Raw genomic sequence first — 20,392 nt, forward strand, 5'->3', positions numbered from 1 at the left:
AAAGACTGGATTCTAATGCTACTAAAACTTCACAACATGACAGGTTTAATAACAGTTATCTGTCAGCAAATACATGATGTTACCAAATGCTTCTCTCACAGTGATCCCAAATACACACTAACTCACAGTGTGATTCTAGACAAGCACCGCTATCCCTATGAGTTTACCAAAACTCATTCACTACAGTGCAAGTGGTAAGGGAACTGCACACAAGCTACATATTTCACAACTGCAATTTACTGTCAATGCCTGACTCATATAATGAAAGCATAAGCCATAACTGTCTTCTAATGCTACTAAAACTTGACAACATGACAGGTTTTAAAACAGTTATCTGTCAGCAAATACACAATGTTACCAAACACTTCTCTCACAGTGGTTCCCAAATGCACACAGACTCATAGTGTGATTCTAGACAAACAACACTATCCCTAGCAGATTACCAAAACTCATTCACTACAGTGGAAGTGGTAAGGGAACTGCACACAATCTACATATTTCATGACTGCACTTTAGTGTCAATGCCTGACTCATCTAATCAACGCATAAGCAATGACTAGCTTCTAATGCTACTAAAACTTGACAACATGACAGGTTTTAAAATAGTTATCTGTCAGCAAATACACGATGTTACCAAATGCTTCTCTCACAGTGGTTCCCAAATGCACACACACTCACAGTGTGATTCTAGACAACAACCACTATACCCAGGAGTTTACCAAAAATCATTCACTACTGTGGAAGTGGTAAGGGAACTGCACACAATCTTCATATTTCAGGACTGCACTTTTGTGTCATAGCCTGACTCATTTAATCAAAGCATAAGCAAAGACTGGCTTCTAATGCTACTAAAACTTGACAACATGACCGGTTTTAAAACAGTTATCTGTCAGCAAATACACGATGTTACCAAACGCTTCTCTCACAGTGGTTCCCAAATGTACACAGACTCACAGTGTGATTCTAGACAAGCACCACTATCCCTAGGAGTTTACCAAAACTCATTCACTACAGTGGAAGAGGTAAGGGAACTGCACACAATCTACATATTTCACGACTGCACTTTAGTGTCAATGCCTGACTCATTTAATCAACACATAAGCAAAGACTGGCTTCTTATGCTACTAAAAGTTGACAACATGACAAGTTTTAAAACAGTTATCTGTCTGCAAATACACGATGTTACCAAATGCTTCTCTCACAATCCTTACCCAAATGCACACAGACTCACAGTGTGATTTTAGACGAGCAACACTATCCTAGGAGTTTACCAAAACTCATTCACTAGTCTGGAAGAGTTAATGGTACTGCACACAATCTACATATTTAAGTACACCACATCAGTGTCAAAGCATGACTCATTTAATCAACGCATAAGCAAAGACTGGATTCTAATGCTACTAAAACTTCACAACATGACAGGTTTTAAAAGAGTTATCTGTCAGCAAATACAACATATTACTAAATGCATCTCTCACAGTGGTTCCCAAATGCACACAGGCTCTCTGTGTGATTCTAGACAAACAACACTATCCCTTGCACTATACCAAAGCACATTTCTTCATCTACAAGGAGTACTACATTTTACTGCAGAAACATAACTCATTTCACAAATTCATAAACAATGACTGGTTTCTAATTCTACCAAAATATAAAAACAGCACAGTTATCTGTCTACAAACACATGAAAAACACAAATGCTTATCACAGAATGGTTTCTACATGCACACACATTGTAAAGAAAACAAGTACTCCCTACACTTTAGCAGGAAAAATACATTAGTCTGATTAAAATAGTCTACATACATCCCTTCACAATTAAATAACTCATCTTTCAAGTTCTTTTGTAGATTAAGGAGTATATCAATCACTCACCATATTTTCTTTTACAGAATCTCTACACTGTGCACCTCTCAGCAAAAGCAAAGAATGAAAAAGTTTCCCTTTCATTTTCCACACATATACATGTAAACATCAAATCACATTCCTTCGCACATAAACTCAAAAGCAAACACACATTTCTATTGGTTAAACATTTCAACCCTTTCCAACTGAAATACATTTCAACCCTTCCCCCAATCCGCCTTCTGCCTGTTACCATAGAAACAGGTCATGGAACACTGCACTGAGCTCACAGGTCACAAGTTCAGCACACAATGTTCCTACACAAGACAGGAAGTGTGCATGACTTTTCAACATATCAGCTTATCATATATAATGTTCCTTACAATCTGTTCTTGTTAACCAATAACAATCATACCTTTAAAAACAAAAATATACACCCTACCTTTCAGTGTAGAAAGTTATTATACAACCAATGATTTCTTGTCGTTTTTCAAAACACGTTGCCGTGGATCCGCACACCCACCGCGAGAGAATCCGTGCATCCAACGCGATAGGATGCACGCACCGTGCGCGCATTTCCCCGTGTTTTTTTTTTTTAAATGGGGACCCAGGGGGTCCTTCTGGGACCCCCTAAGCACCTCTAGAGGGTCAGAGTATTTCCACTCTGCCCCTTTGTATGTTTTACACACTTATTCCCCTTGCTTCTTCAGCCTCGCTTCTACCGAGGCAGAAAATGGCTGCCAACAGTTCCTGGTTTCGAATGTAGAGAGACAGCCAATTAGCATTCAGCGCGCGATCGGGAGGGTGCGCGCTCGGTTCGGGGAGGGTGCGCTTACAGTGCGGGTAGGGTCAGGGGATCCTCCCCGGCCACAGATATCACTAACTTTTTTACCCTAATTTTCTCAGGAACTACTGAACAGATTAACACCATTTATGCAAAAGGCATGAGTCTGAACTGAGGACTACCTCTTTGCCAAATTTGGTGTCATTCCGTTCAGCGGTTCGGGCTGTAGCTGCGACAACAGATCCTATGGGAAATTGCATGGGGAAAATGCGTTTTAGGACCCCCCTTTTTTTTCTGCCCCCGCTTGACGAATCACCACAAAACTTTCAGGGTAGGAGCGGAGCAGAGCTGGCTAAAAGTTTGGAAAAGTTCGCGAGGATTCATCAACCGGCGCCAGACTTATTGGCAATAGAATGTTGCGGATTTCCTATGGAAAATAGGTCCTAACTATAACTATCTACTGGCGACCACCAGTAGATTATATATATATATATATATATATATATATATATATATATATATATATATATATTACCTACTGGTGGTTGCCAGTAGGTAGTTATAGTTAGGACCGTGTTTCCATAGGAAATCCGCAACATTCTATTTTGAATAACTTTGGCGCAGATTGACAAATCCTGGCGAAATTTTCAAAATAGGTGGGGTGCTCCACTCCGCTCCTACCCTGAAAGTCTCGGGGGGATTCGTCAAGCGGGGGCTGAGAAAAAGGGGGGTCCCAAAACATGTTTTCCCCATGCATTTTTCCATAGGACCTTTAGTCCAAGCTACAGCCCGAACGGCTTAACAGAATTGCTTGAAATTTGGCAGAGAGGTAGTCCTCAGGTCAGGGATGTGCCTTTCGTAGGTCTGGTGTAAATGTGTTCAGTATTTGCTGAGAAAATAGCATTTAAATCAATATATATATCTATAAGCGCGCTCCGAGCGCGTACGGTAAGCTTACCGTACGCGCACGCTGCCGTGCGCGAGCTTAATTCTGATTGGTGGTTACATGACTGTAAACATTCGAAATCAGGAAGTGTCGGCCGCCATTTTGTGTGTCTCACACTGATAAACAAAGGAGGAGAACGTTGAAAGGGGGCAACGAAGAGAGTTGCAGACCCCCTAGCGTTTGTCAGGGGGTCCAAGAAGGTCATAAAAGTATGAAAAATACATTTAAATTTTTTTTTTTTTAAATCGCGGGGTGCGCGTACGGTAAGCTTACGTACGCGTACGGTAGAAAAAAATAAAATAAAAAAAATAGAAGTAAAAAACAAATTTAAGTGTTAAGATATTAGGGGGCTCTAAAAAGAGCCGTTGTGTTTATGAAGTGTTTTTCGGTACCTACAAGTAAGTACCGATGCAGAGTCTAAAGTTCAAGAGGAAGACTCTGTTGCCTTCATCAGTGAAATGTACACCGTCTCCTCTATAAATGCCTTGCATGTTGTAACGCAAGTTGTTGTGGTATATAGAACCCATACCATAGTCTCTGAGGAAAGCAGAAATAGATTTGTTGACGTGCTTTCTTGCTTTGTCAATCTGTGGACAAAATTGGTTGGACCAGTTCCACTTTTGCCTTTGGCATATGTTAGAATATACAAAGGCAGATTGAGGAAAAAGCGACATCAATTGCACAAAGGTGTCCTTAATAAGCATTTCCAGACCTACACCAGTTAAAGTGCCTAGGTCATTTCCACCACAGTGCACAATAATAAGGTTAGGCTGTGGGAGATGTTGAAAGGTTTTCACCAAAGGCAATAATTGGTGCCACTTTAACCCTCTCTGACCAATCCATTTAATGTATACATTTGGCAAAGCAAGGTCTTTCACCATACCTCTTTTTTCTGCAAACTTTTCACTCCAGAAGACATAGCTGTGACCTACAATCCACACTGTGAACATCTTTCAAGGAGATCTGGATGCAGTCAGAAGGTGTCTTTCAGTAGAATGGCAATATGAAATGAAAGACAGTTGTAAAATGGAGGCATACATAATTTTTAAAAATAAAAAGAACTCATTGGCTGATTGAAATCGTTTTACAGTAAAAAGTAGGCTGTATGTGTACATTTTTAGAATCATGTTTTGTATTGGTTCAGAAAATTGTGTTCCCACAGAAGATTAGTTTGGATTTGCTGTTAGGTTCGACAGGTGAAGCACTCTTGCTCTTTGGATTTGAAACATTGTGTGCTGAACTTCTGACCTCTCTCCTCACAGCAGTGTTCCATGAGCTGTTGCTATGGTAGCAGGCAGAAGTCAAGTTTGGGGAAGGGTACATTTGGAAAAGGGTTGAAGTTTTCAACCAATAGAAATGTGTGATATTCATTTGAAAAAATGTGGGAAGCACTGAGATTTGTAATTAACATGTATATGTGTGAAAAAAGAGAGGGAAACATTGCCATTTACTGGTTCTGGAGAGAGGAAAGAGGTGTAGAGCTCTGATATTCTGACTCTGATAGTATGCTGTTTGAGTGCCACATTTCTTTCTCAACTAAGTAATTTTAAAGGTGAGATATGAGTTTGAGAGAGGATGTATGTGGTTATTTTTTATATAAATATTAGAATTGTGATTCTTCTTAAAAAGTTATGTTTTACATTTTGTGGTTTGGGAGATATTTAACTGTCTTTAACTAGTTAAATATTATGGAGTGTGTTTTTACCATAAGTTAAGGTGTACTGGTATCACTGAGGAATACTGTTTTGTGCCTAGAATCAACCCATGAGTCTGTGTGCACACAGGAATTGTTGTTAGAGATTTTAATAGTGATGGTCCGGTTCTGTAAGAATGGCATTTGTAGGAAAGGGGCAGCTTTCTTTTTGTAAATATGATGGTTTCCATTCAGCATAAAACAGTAAGACAAAAATGGGAGGCAAATGCTAACACATTTGAAATTGATATCGCAGATTTTGCTTCTAATCATGCAATTGCTGAGCTTGGTCATACATATACAAAACTGCAATTAAACCTTGCCACACATGTACTTTTATATACATTACTACAATGTTTAAGCTGTTATGGATGCATGCATGAATATGTCTCTTGCAACTGAAAATACACAGTCTGCATAAGCAGACTGTTAGCACACACCCAGCAGTTTATCCTGTACAATCATGCTTAGTATTCACAAGTGAGTGGTGTTTCAGGTAGCAGTGAGTAACGCAAATACATTCAACATCACTAAGGCTGATTTGTTTTGCTGGGGTGTAGTCAGTCACCAAGGTCACACATGTTCATGGTCTCAAAAAGCTGTTTGCACATGTGTTGTTTTCTGTTTCTGAAAACTGTAATGAAAATGTGTCAGACTATTAGAGTACTTATCACTTGCAGAAAAAAACAGCAGTAAGTGTGCTTTCAAATTGACAAGCAAATTTCGTTTTCTGCCTAAAATCACAGAAAACAGTAGTAAGTGTGCTTTGAAATTGGCAAGCACATGAATTGTTGTGAGAGATGTATTTCGTGTCACTCTGGTTCTTTTTGGATGTATCCATGCATATGTCTCTTGTAACTGAAAATACACAGTCTGCATAAGCAGACTCTTAGCACACACCCAGCAGTTTATCCTGTAGAATCATGCTTAGTATTCACAAGTGAGTGGGTAGCAGTGAGTAACGCTAAAACATTCAACATCACTATGGCTGATTTCTTTTGCTGGAGTGTAGTTAGTCACCAAGGTCACACATGTTCATGGTCTCAAAAAGCTGTTTGCACATGTGCTCTTTTCTGTTTCAGAAAACTGTAATGAAAATGTATCAGACTGTTAGAGTACTTAACACTTGCAGAAAAAAACAGTAGTAAGTGTGCTTTGAAATTGGCAATCAAATTTCATTTTCTGCCTAGAATCACAGCATGAGTCTGTGAGCACACAGGAATTGTTGTCAGAGATGTATTTCGTGTCACTCTGGTTCTTTTTGGATGTATACATGCATATGTCTCTTGTAACTGAAAATACACAGTCTGCATAAGCAGACTCTTAGCACACACCCAGCAGTTTATCCTGTAGAATCATGCTTAGTATTCACAAGTGAGTGGTGTTTCAGGTAGCAGTGAATAACGGTAATACATTCAACATCACTAAGGCTGATTTCTTTTGCTGGAGTGTAGTCAGTCACCAAGGTCACACATGTTCATGGTCTCAAAAAGCTGTTTGCACATGTGCTCTTTTCTGTTTCAGAAAACTGTAATGAAAATGTATCAGACTGTTAGAGTACTTAACACTTGCAGAAAAAAACAGTAGTAAGTGTGCTTTAAAATTGGCAAGCAAATTTCATTTTCTGCCTAGAATCACAGCATGAGTCTGTGAGCACACAGGAAGTGTTGTCAGAGATGTATTTCATGTCACTCTGGTTCTTTTTGGATGTATCCATGCATATGTCTATTGTAACTGAAAATACACAGTCTGCATAAGCAGACTCTTAGCACACACCCAGCAGTTTATCCTGTAGAATCATGCTTAGTATTCACAAGTGAGTGGTGTTTCAGGTAGCAGTGAGTAACGCTAATACATTCAACATCACTAAGGCTGATTTCTTTTGCTGGAGTGTAGTCAGTCACCAAGGTTACACATGTTCATGGTCTCAAAAAGCTGTTTGCACATGTGCTGTTTTCTGTATCTGAAAACTGTAATGAAAACGTATGAGACTGTTAGAGTACTTAACACTTGCAGAAAAAAACAGTAGTAAGTGTGCTTTGAAATTGGCAAGCAAATTTCATTTTCTGCCTAAAATCACAGCATGAGTCTGTGAGCACACAGGAATTGTTGTCAGAGATGTATTTCGTGTCACTCTGGTTCTTAATGGAAGTATCCATGCATATGTCTCTTGTAACTGAAAATACACAGTCTGCATAAGCAGACTCTTAGCACACACCCAGCAGTTTATCCTGTAGAATCATGCTTAGTATTCACAAGTGAGTGGTGTTTCAGGTAGCAGTGAATAACGGTAATACATTCAACATCACTAAGGCTGATTTCTTTTGCTGGAGTGTAGTCAGTCAACAAGGTCACACATGTTCATGGTCTCAAAAAGCTGTTTGCACATGTGCTGTTTTCTGTATCTGAAAACTGTAATGAAAACGTATGAGACTGTTAGAGTACTTAACACTTGCAGAAAAAAACAGTAGTAAGTGTGCTTTGAAATTGGCAAGCAAATTTCATTTTCTGCCTAAAATCACAGCATAAGTCTGTGAGCACACAGGAATTGTTCTCAGAGATCTATTTCGTGACACTCTGCTTCATTTAGAATTGCATTCGTATGAAAGGGGAAGCTTGTTTTCTGGGAATGTGATGGTTAGCATTCAGCGCAAAACAGTATCTTAAATAAGAGGCAAATGCTAACATATTTGAAATCAACATGGTAGATTTTTCTTCCACTCTTGCAATGGGTCATGTAGTTGCTACATGCTAAAAACTCATATTAACCCTTACCACACATGTAGTCTTACATACATGTTTACAGTGTTTAAGCAGTTATGTAAGGGTCCATTGAAGTCTCTCTTGCAGCTGACAGTAGACAGTCTCCAGAACCACACTCTTAGCAGAGAGCTAGCTGTTTTTCCTGTACACTCATGCTTACTAATCAGCACTGTATGGTGTTTTAGGTAGGAGTGAGGAACGCTAATGCATTGAACATCACCAAGGCTCATTATCTTTTCTGGAGTGTAGTCAGTCAGCTAGGTTACACATGTACATGCTCTGAAAAAGCTGTTTGGACATGTGCTCTGTTCTGCCTCTCTAAACTATAAAGAAAATGTGTCAGATTGTTAGAGTAATTAACAGTTGCAAAAAAAAAAAAAAAAGTAAGTGTGCTTTTGAATTGCAAATGAAATATCGTGTTCTGCCTAGAATCACACCAAGAGTCTGTGTGCACACAGGAATTGTTCTTAGAGATTAAATTCGTGTTGGTTTTGTTGTGTTTTTCACTTGTAGGAAAGGGGTAGATAGTGTTATAAGATTAGAAAAGATCATAACAAATATAGTAATATATTTAAATTACAAAAAGGTATTTTTTTTTAGTTTCTTTCAGGTATTGCTGCAGAGCAGTGAAGGAAATATAAGATGCCTATAAAATCAAGAAAGCGAAAACAACAGAAAAAACATGTATATTTGAAGACAACTGGAGGACCCAAGTTAGTTGAAGATGCTCATGTTGGGAAAAATAAAAAGTCTTCTGGTAAGCAGACAAAGGAATTCTTTAAAAATATATTCAAAAAAAGGAAAAATTTAAAAAATGTCCCCATTGGAAAAACTGTTTCAAGTAGAAAACAACATGACAATAGTGAGAATTTACTAAATGCTAATGTACAAGCAGAAACAATTAAAATTGACTTGAAAAGAAAATCAGCATTTAAAGAGATCCGTAGGAAAATGTTTCAGAGAAGAGTGATGTCCAATTTGCTAAAGGATGTGAAAAAATATAAGAAAAGAGCTAAATTTTACAAGAGAAAAAAAGATATTGAAGCCATTGTAGCTAAGGCTTTCGAATTAAAAAGAAAACTATTCATTTTAATTTTGAACAGGATGCGTACATTAGAAAAAATAGTCAATGTAATGAAGTCACAAAGCAAAACGAAAAGAGTAGTGAAAAGAAATAACTTTTGTAAAGTGTTTTTAGGAGAATGGATGCATAGTTCAAGTACTGAACCATTTTTTAATGAAGAGAGTTATCTTCAAAGTAATAGTTTGCTGCATGCAGTTGACACCACTGGACGAGCTTATGAAGTAAAAGATGGTTGTATAATGGAAAAGGAGAAAATGGTTCCAAGAAATGAGGAAGAAGTGATTGCGGATGAGGTTATGGGGAGACGTCCTAAAGCCCCAGTGTATACTTGGAATTGTAGTAGTATTTGTACTTTGCGACAGGAATCTATTGATAAATTACGCGAGTTTTTAAGAGAATATAGTAAAAAGAGTGTTAAACAGAAGATTAAGGTGCTTCAAGGACTAGATCCATGCAGACTGAGAGAGAATACTGGTTTGCAAGGACACTCTCTGGCTTGTCTATCTAGAAAAGTTTGTCAAAGTGTTTTTCACCATTTTAGGATGCTGGCAGTTCATCATACTGAAATTAGAAAATTTGTGAGAAGATTGTATTTTGCTAAAAGTCCAGCACTAAAGTTAAATGAGTTGAATAAGGCTCTGTTCCGTGGAACTGTATCAGATGTTGAGAAGGTTACTGATGAAATTCAGTTAAGTTACTTTGGTCCGGAACAAGAAAATGCAGGGAATGACACAGTTATTGAGGAAAATGTGGAAGAGAATGTAGAACCCTCCGTAAATAAGAAATTTGAAGATCAAATAACAAAATTTGCTATCACCTCTAATGAAAGACCAAATATTACTTGTATTTGTTGCCGGAGAAGCCATTATAAAATCCAAACAAGGAATGTTGATCTCTACAAAAAAAGTGAAGAAGAAGATAATTATAAGTGGAAGGATTTTGCAACATATATATTTCTTGAAAATTGTTTTGATTTGGGTGAACTTTCTGATTTAAATACGTATGAGTCTATACTCATTCAATGTGTTCATCCGTTCCAGACCATAGTACGTATGGAGCCAAAAACAGGCAAATTACCTCCTTCAGATTTACAGAGAGGTTTAAAAGGAAGAGTTGTCTATTTGCCGTTGGATTTGAAAAAAAATATGGAAACTATTGATACAGATACTTTGGAAACTGAACCATTAGTTATTCTGGTTAATGGTGTACCTACAAAGAGTAAGAAAATTTGGCAGGAGCTGGTAGATGTACGGAAAGTACAAAGAGCAAATTTATATTTGAAAAGGAATAATAAATGGTATGAATCAATTTATATAGATGAAGATGAAGAAGATTTAGTAGGAGACACAGACACACCAACTGGGCAAATTGAAAAAGTGGACAAGTCAAAAGAAGAAGAAATTTATGAACATTTCAGCATACATCCTCTTCATTCAAAAGAAGTTATGGCAAACACCATTGATCTATTTCAGATGAAAAAAGCCAAAGGAACTCCCGTAAGTGTATGGGCGGAGAGTTTGGAAGCTCGTTGTTTTCCCCAGCTGTTTCCTACAGGAGAAGGTGGACGATATGATGAACGTCCAGTACAGATTCCTGCTTCGGAGTATCGGACTACAAGATTATATGCAGAAGATCCCAGATTTCGTCAAAGTATTCCTTATTTGTTCCATCTTTTATTTGAAAGTGACTTGTCTGCACTATCTTATGCAGTAAATCACATTTTAAAAAGTGGAGTACATCTACATAATGTGTCTGCTAAGGATTTTATGAACGGGGAACATCCTTTACATCGCGGTTAGTACACCGCGATGCAGTTACATCGCAATCGTTACAACGACTGCGATGTTACCACGCCATGCCATTACAACGCAAGTCTTTACATCGACTTGTGCTAGATGGCGTGCTAACATTACAAATAGTGTAGTTTACTATCCCAACACCTTCCCTACTGTTAAGTGGACTGGAGTTGGAATAGTAAATTACGCTTTTCTAATGTTAGCACGCCATCTAGTGCAAGTCGATGTAAAGACTTGCGTTGTAAAGGCATGGCGTGGTAACATCGCAGTCGTTGTAACGACCGCGATGTAACGGTACGCGTTGTAAAAACTCGCGTTGTAACATCGTACATCCTTATGAACAAAGTGCAGCAGCGAGATGATCATTTGGAATCACAATTGATCAATCTGATGGCTTGTCAGCGTGGGACAAATGAATATTGGTACCGACGCCATGGAGAATTGAAGTGCATGTTACGGAATTTAGGAACTCCTACATGGTTTCTCACCCTAAGCTGTGCTGAGTACGCTTGGGATGATCTTCTGGATTTTCTACGAGAGGCAAATTCAAACATTAAAAACATCGAATACAAGACAGCAGGAGAACTGTGCTCATTGGATCCGGTTAATGTTTGCAGATATTTCAATCATAGATTTGAGGCTATGATGTCCTTCATCTGCAATAAAAAAAATCCACCTCTTGGAGAAGTTGTAGATTTCTTTTGGAGAAAAGAGTACCAAGCAAGAGGTGCTCCTCATATTCATATGCTGTTGTGGATCAAGGATGCCCCAAAATTTGGAACAGATGCTGATGAAGCAGTTTTATCTTTCATCGAAGAATATGCAACATGTGCTATACCTAAAAGCACAGAAGAGAAAAACTTAAAAGAGCAAGTTTTACGTTTCCAAAGTCATCGTTGTGGAAAATACTGTCGACGGAAGTACAAGAGTAAAGATAAATTCTACACAAAATGTCGATTTGGATTTCCACGACCTGTTCTTTCAAAAGGAATAGTCAACAGTTTTATGTCAGCTGTGCGACATACTATTACAAGAAAATCTCCAAAAAATACGTACAACCTAAGAAGAAAAGAAGAGTCAAAGTATATAAATGACTACAACCCAGTCATTTCATCCATGTGGAATGCTAACATGGATATTCAGTATGTGGCAGACAATTCTATTGCTGTTGCTCGGTATGTCACATCGTACATTACTAAATCTGAGAAAACGGAATTGAAGGAAATGTGGGAAGAGATTTCTCACGAGAAAACTGTCAGTAAGAAACTATACAGTTTCAGTTTAAAGATGTTATCGCATCGAGAAATTGGATCCTACGAATGCTCAGATAGGTTATCATCTGCAAGTCTGTACTCGAAATCCAGAAGAATAATTTGGGTAAGTTTAGGCCTTGCAGCAATGCGAAATCGGGTACTGAAATCTGTTGCAGAAATTGAATATTTGGCTGAGAACGACCCGGAAAGTACAGATATTTTGAAAACCAACATGTTGGACACGTATTACCCAAAAAGAAGTTGTCATCTTGAGAACATGTGTCTCTATGAAGTGCTGCAGAACTACATTTTTTCACGGAAAGCCACAGAAGACATCAAAAATGGAAAATATAAAGTCATTGGTGAGGAAGGATGTTTGGTGAAGCAAACAAAAGGAAGTTTGATTAATCATAGGAAGCTGAGTTGCGACACTACTGACAAAAAGGAATTTTACTACTTGGCACTTTTACAGCTGTTTAAACCATGGCGTACAGAGGACGAACTACTTGGAGAATTTGAAAGCTATGAGGATTCATTCAATGCATATAAAGATACGATTGAATGCAGTACTTTCATAAATTATGTCCAAATGTTAAATGAAGAAATTGAACAGGAAGCAACAATTGCAGCTGAAGTAGCTAGAGACAGTTCTCAAGACAGCCATAGTTCTGAAACGCTCAGTCAAGATCCCCTAGGACAACCAATTGTAGAAAATGAAGCTGCAATAGCCATGAATGAAGTTGAAACGGCTATGAATCAAGCTCAAGAAGATTTAATAGACTTACCAAATTTGGAACAACAACTGAATGAAGAACAACAACAAATTTATGAAGAAGTCAGAAAAAAAATTGAGCACGGATTACTACATGAAAATAAAGAGTGCACATGCACATCATTTGAATCAATCAGGATGTATGTGAGTGGACAAGCTGGAACTGGAAAAAGTTTCCTAATTAAAGTCATCAGAAGCTACCTACAGCAAAAAACAGATTCAACTTTGTCTTGTGTTGTTACTGCTCCAACTGGGTTAGCAGCATATAACATAAAAGGAATTACCTTACATCACTTGCTAATGTTACCAGTGGAGCATGAGAACAAAATAGAATATCACAAGCTTACAGGAGAAGCATGCTTCGAAGTTTCAAGAGTGTTGAAGAAGATGCAAGTTCTCATTATTGATGAGGTAAGCATGGTATCAAACTTAATGCTTGCCTTTGTGCATTTAAGAATGCAGCAAATTCTAAAGAGAGACTATGACGTGTTATTTGGAGGAAAACATGTTATAGTTTTTGGGGATCTTCTACAGCTTACTCCAGTTAAAGGACAACCAGTGTTTAATACTGTGACACATGAAGACACGAAGAAGTCATTAGGAAGCATTTGTAATGCGAATATTTGGTCGTTCTTTGAGTACAAAGAACTTACTACCAATATGAGGCAAGCAAACGATGAAGATTATGCAAGTATTCTGAAAGATATCAGAATTGGACTACTGACAGAAGTTGGCAGAAAAGCATTACAGAGTCGGTTGCTACAAAATTTATTTCCAAAGGAAGAAATAGTTGCAGAGAAAATATATAAGAACATTGCAGAAAATAATACTGTAATCTGCTTAATGCCAACACTACGTGAATGCTCGATATTCAATGAGGAACTTTTGAAATTGGAAAAGGAAGAGATTAAGAAAATGGAAGCAGTTGACAAAATTCAGCATGAAGGAATTACTATTGCATTAACAGGCAAACTGCAAAATAAATTGGATTCTCTAGAGAAGAACATTTCGAAAACAGCTGGATTAGAAAAAAATCTATATCTTTGCATGAACTGTCGAGTATTTTTAAGGAGAAATTTGGATGTTGAAAAGGGTTTAGTGAATGGAGCTATAGGTAAAGTTGTGGGTTTTGTGAAATACCAGAAAAAAGATGGCATTGAATTTTTAAAAATAAAATTTGATCACATTGCAGAGATTAAAGATATTAGTCGTTGTTCAGTCCGTTTTTTGCTTGTAAAAGAGTTATATGTACGTAGGAAGCAGTTTCCATTTTCTCTAGCATATGCTGTAACTATTCACAAGTCTCAAGGATTAACTGTAGATAGTGCTTTTGTAAACATTGGATCTACTGTGTTCAAAGAAGGTATGGCATATGTTGCTTTGTCAAGAGTGAAAACATTATCTGGTTTATTCATGATAGACTTTGATGACTCAAAAGTTAGTGCAGATGCAAATTGTGTAAAGGAGTATAATAGATTAAGAAGAACCTATGCTCCTCATTTAGGTGAGTATCCTGTGTTGGAGAAACGTGTTGTTTCTCGGAAAAGGAGATTTGAGAATATCTGTAATGAGGATGTAGAGAAGAGAAAACAAAAAGAGACTCATGTGATTGCAAGCAAAAAGAAAAAGGATAATGTTGAAGAGGTTGTTGGTTGTCATTTTGAAAATATTCTCTGGTGTCAACTGCTACGCAAATGTAGTGCTAAATGTTGTATTTTATCTTGAAAGTTTGCAAGAGCAGATAATAGTAAATCATGATAAAAGATTCTGTTCTGTGCTAAGTCTGCTTTATGAGAAACTGAGTATTGATAAAAATAAAATAGAAAGTGCTAATGAAATTAGAAATCTTTTAGACGCATGTTCAGGACGTACACAGTTTACTCAAAATGTCCAGCAAGATGCACAGGAATTCTTGATATATGTCCTTATGGTACTGGAAGATGAAGGCATAGATATTGAGAATATGTTCGGTCTCTCTTATAAATGGGAACATACTTGTGAAAACTGTTTCTACACATGCAGCTCTAATGTTGATTCAGAAAGGTTTATCTATTTAACATTGCCAGAGAGTAAATCAGTGAGTTTTAGTAAATTAGTTAAAGATGCCAATCATAGCATGGAATGCTCTGAATGTAAACCTGACATGTTTTCAACATTATTTTTAAAGAAATACAGACAGTATGTAATTTTAATGATGCAACGTTGTAGAGCTGATGGTTCAAAATTGGACACTTTAATAAAGAAGTTTATAGGACAGCAATTATCAATTTCAGGAAAAACTTTTGTTACAGTTGCAATAATTTTCCATGATGGACCTACGATAACTTCTGGTCATTACACAGTTTATCTTAAATGTGAAAAAGGCTGGACACTGTGTAATGATTCTCAATTGGTTTTTAAGCAACGTTTGCCTTTTGATTTAGCAAATTCCTATTTAATTTTTCTGAAACCAAAATTTTAGATAGAATTTGCAACATCTGTACAAACCACTTTTGCAATTTTATTGGATTACCATTGGAAATTTCATCAAAAAAGGTTTTAAAAATTACCATTTGGCCTAAAGGAAAGGTAACAATTTGTATTGTGGACTTCTTAGACACATATTATTTTAGTGATTATGCTTATGCAAAAAAATTTTTACGACGATATGTAGTGCAAAAAGTTATTGTTCTTAGATGATATTTTTGAAAAATATGTAACATTTCTATAAAGGTATGTTTTAGTGAGAAGAGATTCTGGGCTTTTTTTAAACAATCTTTCAGATTGTTATTTTTTTTTGCCCGCTGTTAAGTGACGAATGCTATTGCTTTCACGATTTACAGTGAAATTCAATATATTCTGAAAACAGTAAAAAAAGGGCAAAATAATTGTTTTTGAAATATGAAAATATGTGTATTGTATTCTAAAATGTATTTTTAAATATTAATACTTTTTTCTTTTTTTTCAGATTGAGAATTTTTTTTTTTGTAAAAAACGTTTTTTCTAGCAATTTAAATGAAGCATTTATTAATAAATATTATATTTTTTGGGTCAGGTAAGTGTGAAATTTCTGTATTTATTACACATTTATTTTCATGCTCCCTTTTTTTCACTTTTTTTTCACTTCTCCTCTCTCTGCTTTTCTCACTTCCGTTGTACTCCCTTACGCGCACGGTAAAAAAAAAATCAAAAAATTAATAAAATTTTTTTTTTAAAAAGTTGTGAGGTAAGGTTGGCTCTTAAAAGAGCCGTTGTGTTAATACAGGGACAGAGGAAGGCAAGAATGGGAATATTAATAAGTACTACAGATGTGCTGGTCTATCCTATTGTTTATTAGGGAAACACTGCTCTCCCCATGAACAATTAGACCATAACATCTGGTGCACCTCATTTGTACCCTCAGAAATCGATGGTTCATTTCCAGAGGAGCAGAAGAGGGTGATGCTCCCACCGCAGAGGAAGGGCTCAGCTGAGCTGCCGAAGATGTACTCGGCTGAGCTTCTGCGGGTGTGCTCGGATGACTTTCTGAAGGATTTGCTTCAGAATGTCGAGCAAAAGTCCTGGGATGTTTATCCCTAATGTGTCTCACCATAGTGTGGTTACCAAACGAATACTTCTTCCTTGGGTTACCTCTAGATAAGACACGCTCACAAAGTGAGCAGGTGACTAATGGAGCATTTACCTTTTTCTGCCCCTCTGGAAAAGTAAAATACTCCCAAACAAAAGAATTATTTTGTTTCCTCCTTCTCTGCCTGATGATGCTGCTGCCCTGCTCACTCTCAGAAGAGGTCTGCTGCTCTGCCATTGTATCCCAAAGACAATTCAGCTCCTTCTCCTAAGAAATCACAAGCAGTAATGAGGGGAATGGGTGTGGTGTAGGAAGATTCTGGAACTGAAAGTAGTTTAAACCAATCATAAGTGTTGTTTCTTGATCACATGACCAATCGTACGCGCACGTTACGCTTACCGAGTGCGTACGGTAAAAGTACGCATGCGTGTACGAAAGACACGCGCATGTGCGCATGCGCATTACAGGCACGCTCGTACACTTCCGCATAACGTGTGCGCGCGCGTGCGCGTGTAAAGCATGTGCTTACGCGTCGCGTAGAAAGTACGGATGCATACGCAAATTGCGTAAGCATACGCAAACAGAGTAGAAATATTACGTACGCTCACCGTACATAAAGCGAACCGTGCGCTTACGGTACGCTTACCGTACGCGCACGGTAAAAAAAAAAAAAAAAAAAAAAAAAAAAGGTTTGCTGAAGATATTAACTGTGTTATACAACTATATCTAACCAATTATTTAAAAAAGGTGAATCTTTAAAAATTAAAGAATGAATTAAAACCATGAATATATACATAGGTAGAATAGTGTTTAAAGGAAAAAATAAAAAGGAAAAAAATGATGTAAAAAAGAAAAAAAAACAATAAAAAATCATAGGTTTCACACACATTATTGTTAGGAAAAAAAATTAAAAAAAGCATGCAAAAATAAAAATAAAATATAGCTTTCACACGCGTTATATATAAAAAATAGCTTTTAAAAAGCCTTGCAAATTCACTGAAAAAACCATAGGTTTCACACACGTTATAGTTAGGAATTAGCATTTAAAAAACCTTGCAAATTCAATGAAAAAACCCTAGGTTTCACAAATGTTATAGTTAGCTGGACATTTCGCTCGTAAAAAACCAATGAAATTCCCCCGTTATAGTTAGTTCAGCTAACTATAACTCGCGCACCCGCAATCCCCTGCTGATGGCGTCACATATTACATCACTCATGACATGGTCAGTGACATCACTCATGACATCACTGATGACATCTCAAATGACATCACTGATGACATCATCCTTGTGATAGAGTGGCAGACCTCCTCTCACCCTAATATAACCTTTGATACACACATTCAAAAATAGAGACTACAATTTTCAAAACAATGGACATACCAATACCAGTTACAATAACCTCTTCAGTAATTCTAAGATCCACATACACATCCACTCATTCACCAACAGTCCTATACAGTCACTCATACATGTACTCACTCATCATATGTACTCATACACCTATACATCCTGTTACACAATGCCACTCATCCATAGAGTTACTCACACACATAGTCACTCATGCTAATAAAGAGTCAAACATACATTTACTTGCATATACAGTTATACACACACCACCACACTTACTTCTATGGAAACTTACACATACTTAGTCTTTTAAACAATCACTTATAGAAACACATACTTATTCATACAGGAACTCTTTCAATCTCTCACTCTCACATATACTCACTTATATACACCAATAGTCACATATACTAGTTTAAAACATATGTAGTTACTCATAAAGACACTATTGAGACAGTCATTCACTCACTAACACACCCATACACACATTCATCCACCCATACAGTCCTGCACACATGCTGTCTACAACACATACAAACAGTGAGTCACTCATTCATGCAACTATGCACTACGTAATACCCCCCACCCAACCATGCAGACACTCAGACTGATACTCAAAAAACAAATTAATAACCTATATAGACACCCATGTAGCTACTCAACAACCCATGCAGCCACTTATACACAAAGTGAGAGACTGATACAGATATTTACATATTTAAACATTACTCACTAAGCCATGTATTCACTATGATACACTTAATCAGTCAGTTACACAATCAATTTTTCAAAAACAAATCATCCATTTAGACACTTATATACCCATTTATTCTTCCATCGACCTTGAGATATACATATATAAAACATATTTAATTTTCAGAAAAACACACATTCACTGGATGATGTCATCAGTGATGTCATCAGTGATGTCATTTGAGATGTCATCAGTGATGTCATGAGTGATGTCACTGACCATGTCATGAGTGATGTGATATGTGACGTCATCAGCAGTGGATTGCGGGTGCGCGAGTTATAGTTAGCTGAACTAACTATAATGGGGGAATTTCATTGGTTTTTTACGAGCGAAATGTCCAGCTAACTATAACATTTGTGAAACCTATGGTTTTTTCATTGAATTTGCAAGGTTTTTTAATTGCTAATTCCTAACTATAATGTGTGTGAAACCTATGGTTTTTTCAGTGAATATATATATATATATATATATATATATATATATGTATATATATATCGACTTCAAAGGATTCACAGACTTCCAGCACACGGCGAGAATGAATGCACGAACACCTCTTCGTTGGTGAATAGAGCTTTTTTATTTACTCCCTTCTGCCTGCCATGATGCGTTACGGCCGGTAAAACGGCCTTGATCACATATATATATATATATTAGTAATCTGCTTCTATTACATTTTCTAAACCGTCTGAGATCCCCGGAGTATGTATCCTAGACGCCATTTTAAGACCCACTGCTCTAGATGATCTGGCTCAGGTTAATTGTGTCATTGCTAATCTGAGTGCAGACGCATTAGTCTGGGCAATACCTGCCCCCAGTGAAGAATCCCTTTATTAAGAAACTGTCTGAGCTTTAAGCACAAAGTTAAGAATGTTTTTACTCAGATGTGTGCAGGTCTGCATTGGGTCTTTACAGGGACATAGGGAGGTGCACGTATGTAAATACAGATATCTGAATTTTATGGTATTTTATTTGCATTTTAGACACTGCGCCACGAGCATCGAAAGTTGCTTCAAAACAGTGGTGTCGAGGCATGATGGACGGTGAAGCAGTCAAACTTCAGAACATGAGTGGTGAATGGCTGGTGTCATTCCAAGAAAAGGTCTCTGCAGCCAAGCTTGAGATAACCAACTTTATACAGGAGAATGGAGAAACTTTTCCGGAACTTGCCCTACTCCACGTCCTGCAGTGTGCTCCTTGCCTGCAGACACTCGCCTGCCTGGTATTGTGGAACTTTTCTAAAAAATATACATCATGTGGGCTTCAGAGAAGTGAACATCTCTCAACTTATGCTTTTGGCTGTTTGGTGCATACATCTATTTTGTAGGGAGTGCCTCCATTGCAGTGCATGAGGGACTATTATACCTCTTAAAATAACATCGAATCATTACACTCTTCATCACATTCGATCCACTGTGCCACATTTGGATCCTAAATACAAAGCAGTTCTTGTTTTAACTGCAATTCAAGGGCATTTTAATGTATTTGTCAGGCTCATGAGCCTAATCCTAATATGGTCTCCAACTTGCCCAATGGGGTTTTCTCTTTACATTTAGGGACCACAAGATGGGAAGCGCGACGTTTTGTGAGATTGCTGTTTTTAAGCTCTCAGCAGATTTTATTTGAGCATTTATTTAATTTTTTAACACCCCTGGCAGCTTCTCTTTGCTTCTGCTGGACCCAAATGCCACACAGAACATTAAAGGTAGACTAATTAACGACTAACACATGCAAGCACAGACATGTACAGAGACGGCTTGCATATATTTGCATTATAAAGCCAGGCCATTTTGCTTTGTCGATGCTTGC

General features: G+C 37.3%; 1 long non-coding RNA gene across 1 annotated transcript in view; it reads left to right on the top strand.

Annotated features, from left to right (window-relative positions):
- Window positions 1-20,392, top strand: part of LOC146776178 (uncharacterized) — a 194,995-nt gene that overhangs the window by 131,910 nt on the left and 42,693 nt on the right. Inside the window, exon 3 of the long non-coding RNA XR_014972304.1 lies at window positions 19,567-19,805. This is a non-coding gene — a long non-coding RNA (uncharacterized LOC146776178). The remainder of the gene's footprint in view (window positions 1-19,566; window positions 19,806-20,392) is intronic.

The sequence above is a fragment of the Triturus cristatus genome, chromosome 12, assembly GCF_964204655.1.
Source record: "Triturus cristatus chromosome 12, aTriCri1.1, whole genome shotgun sequence".
Lineage (NCBI taxonomy): Eukaryota > Metazoa > Chordata > Amphibia > Caudata > Salamandridae > Triturus > Triturus cristatus.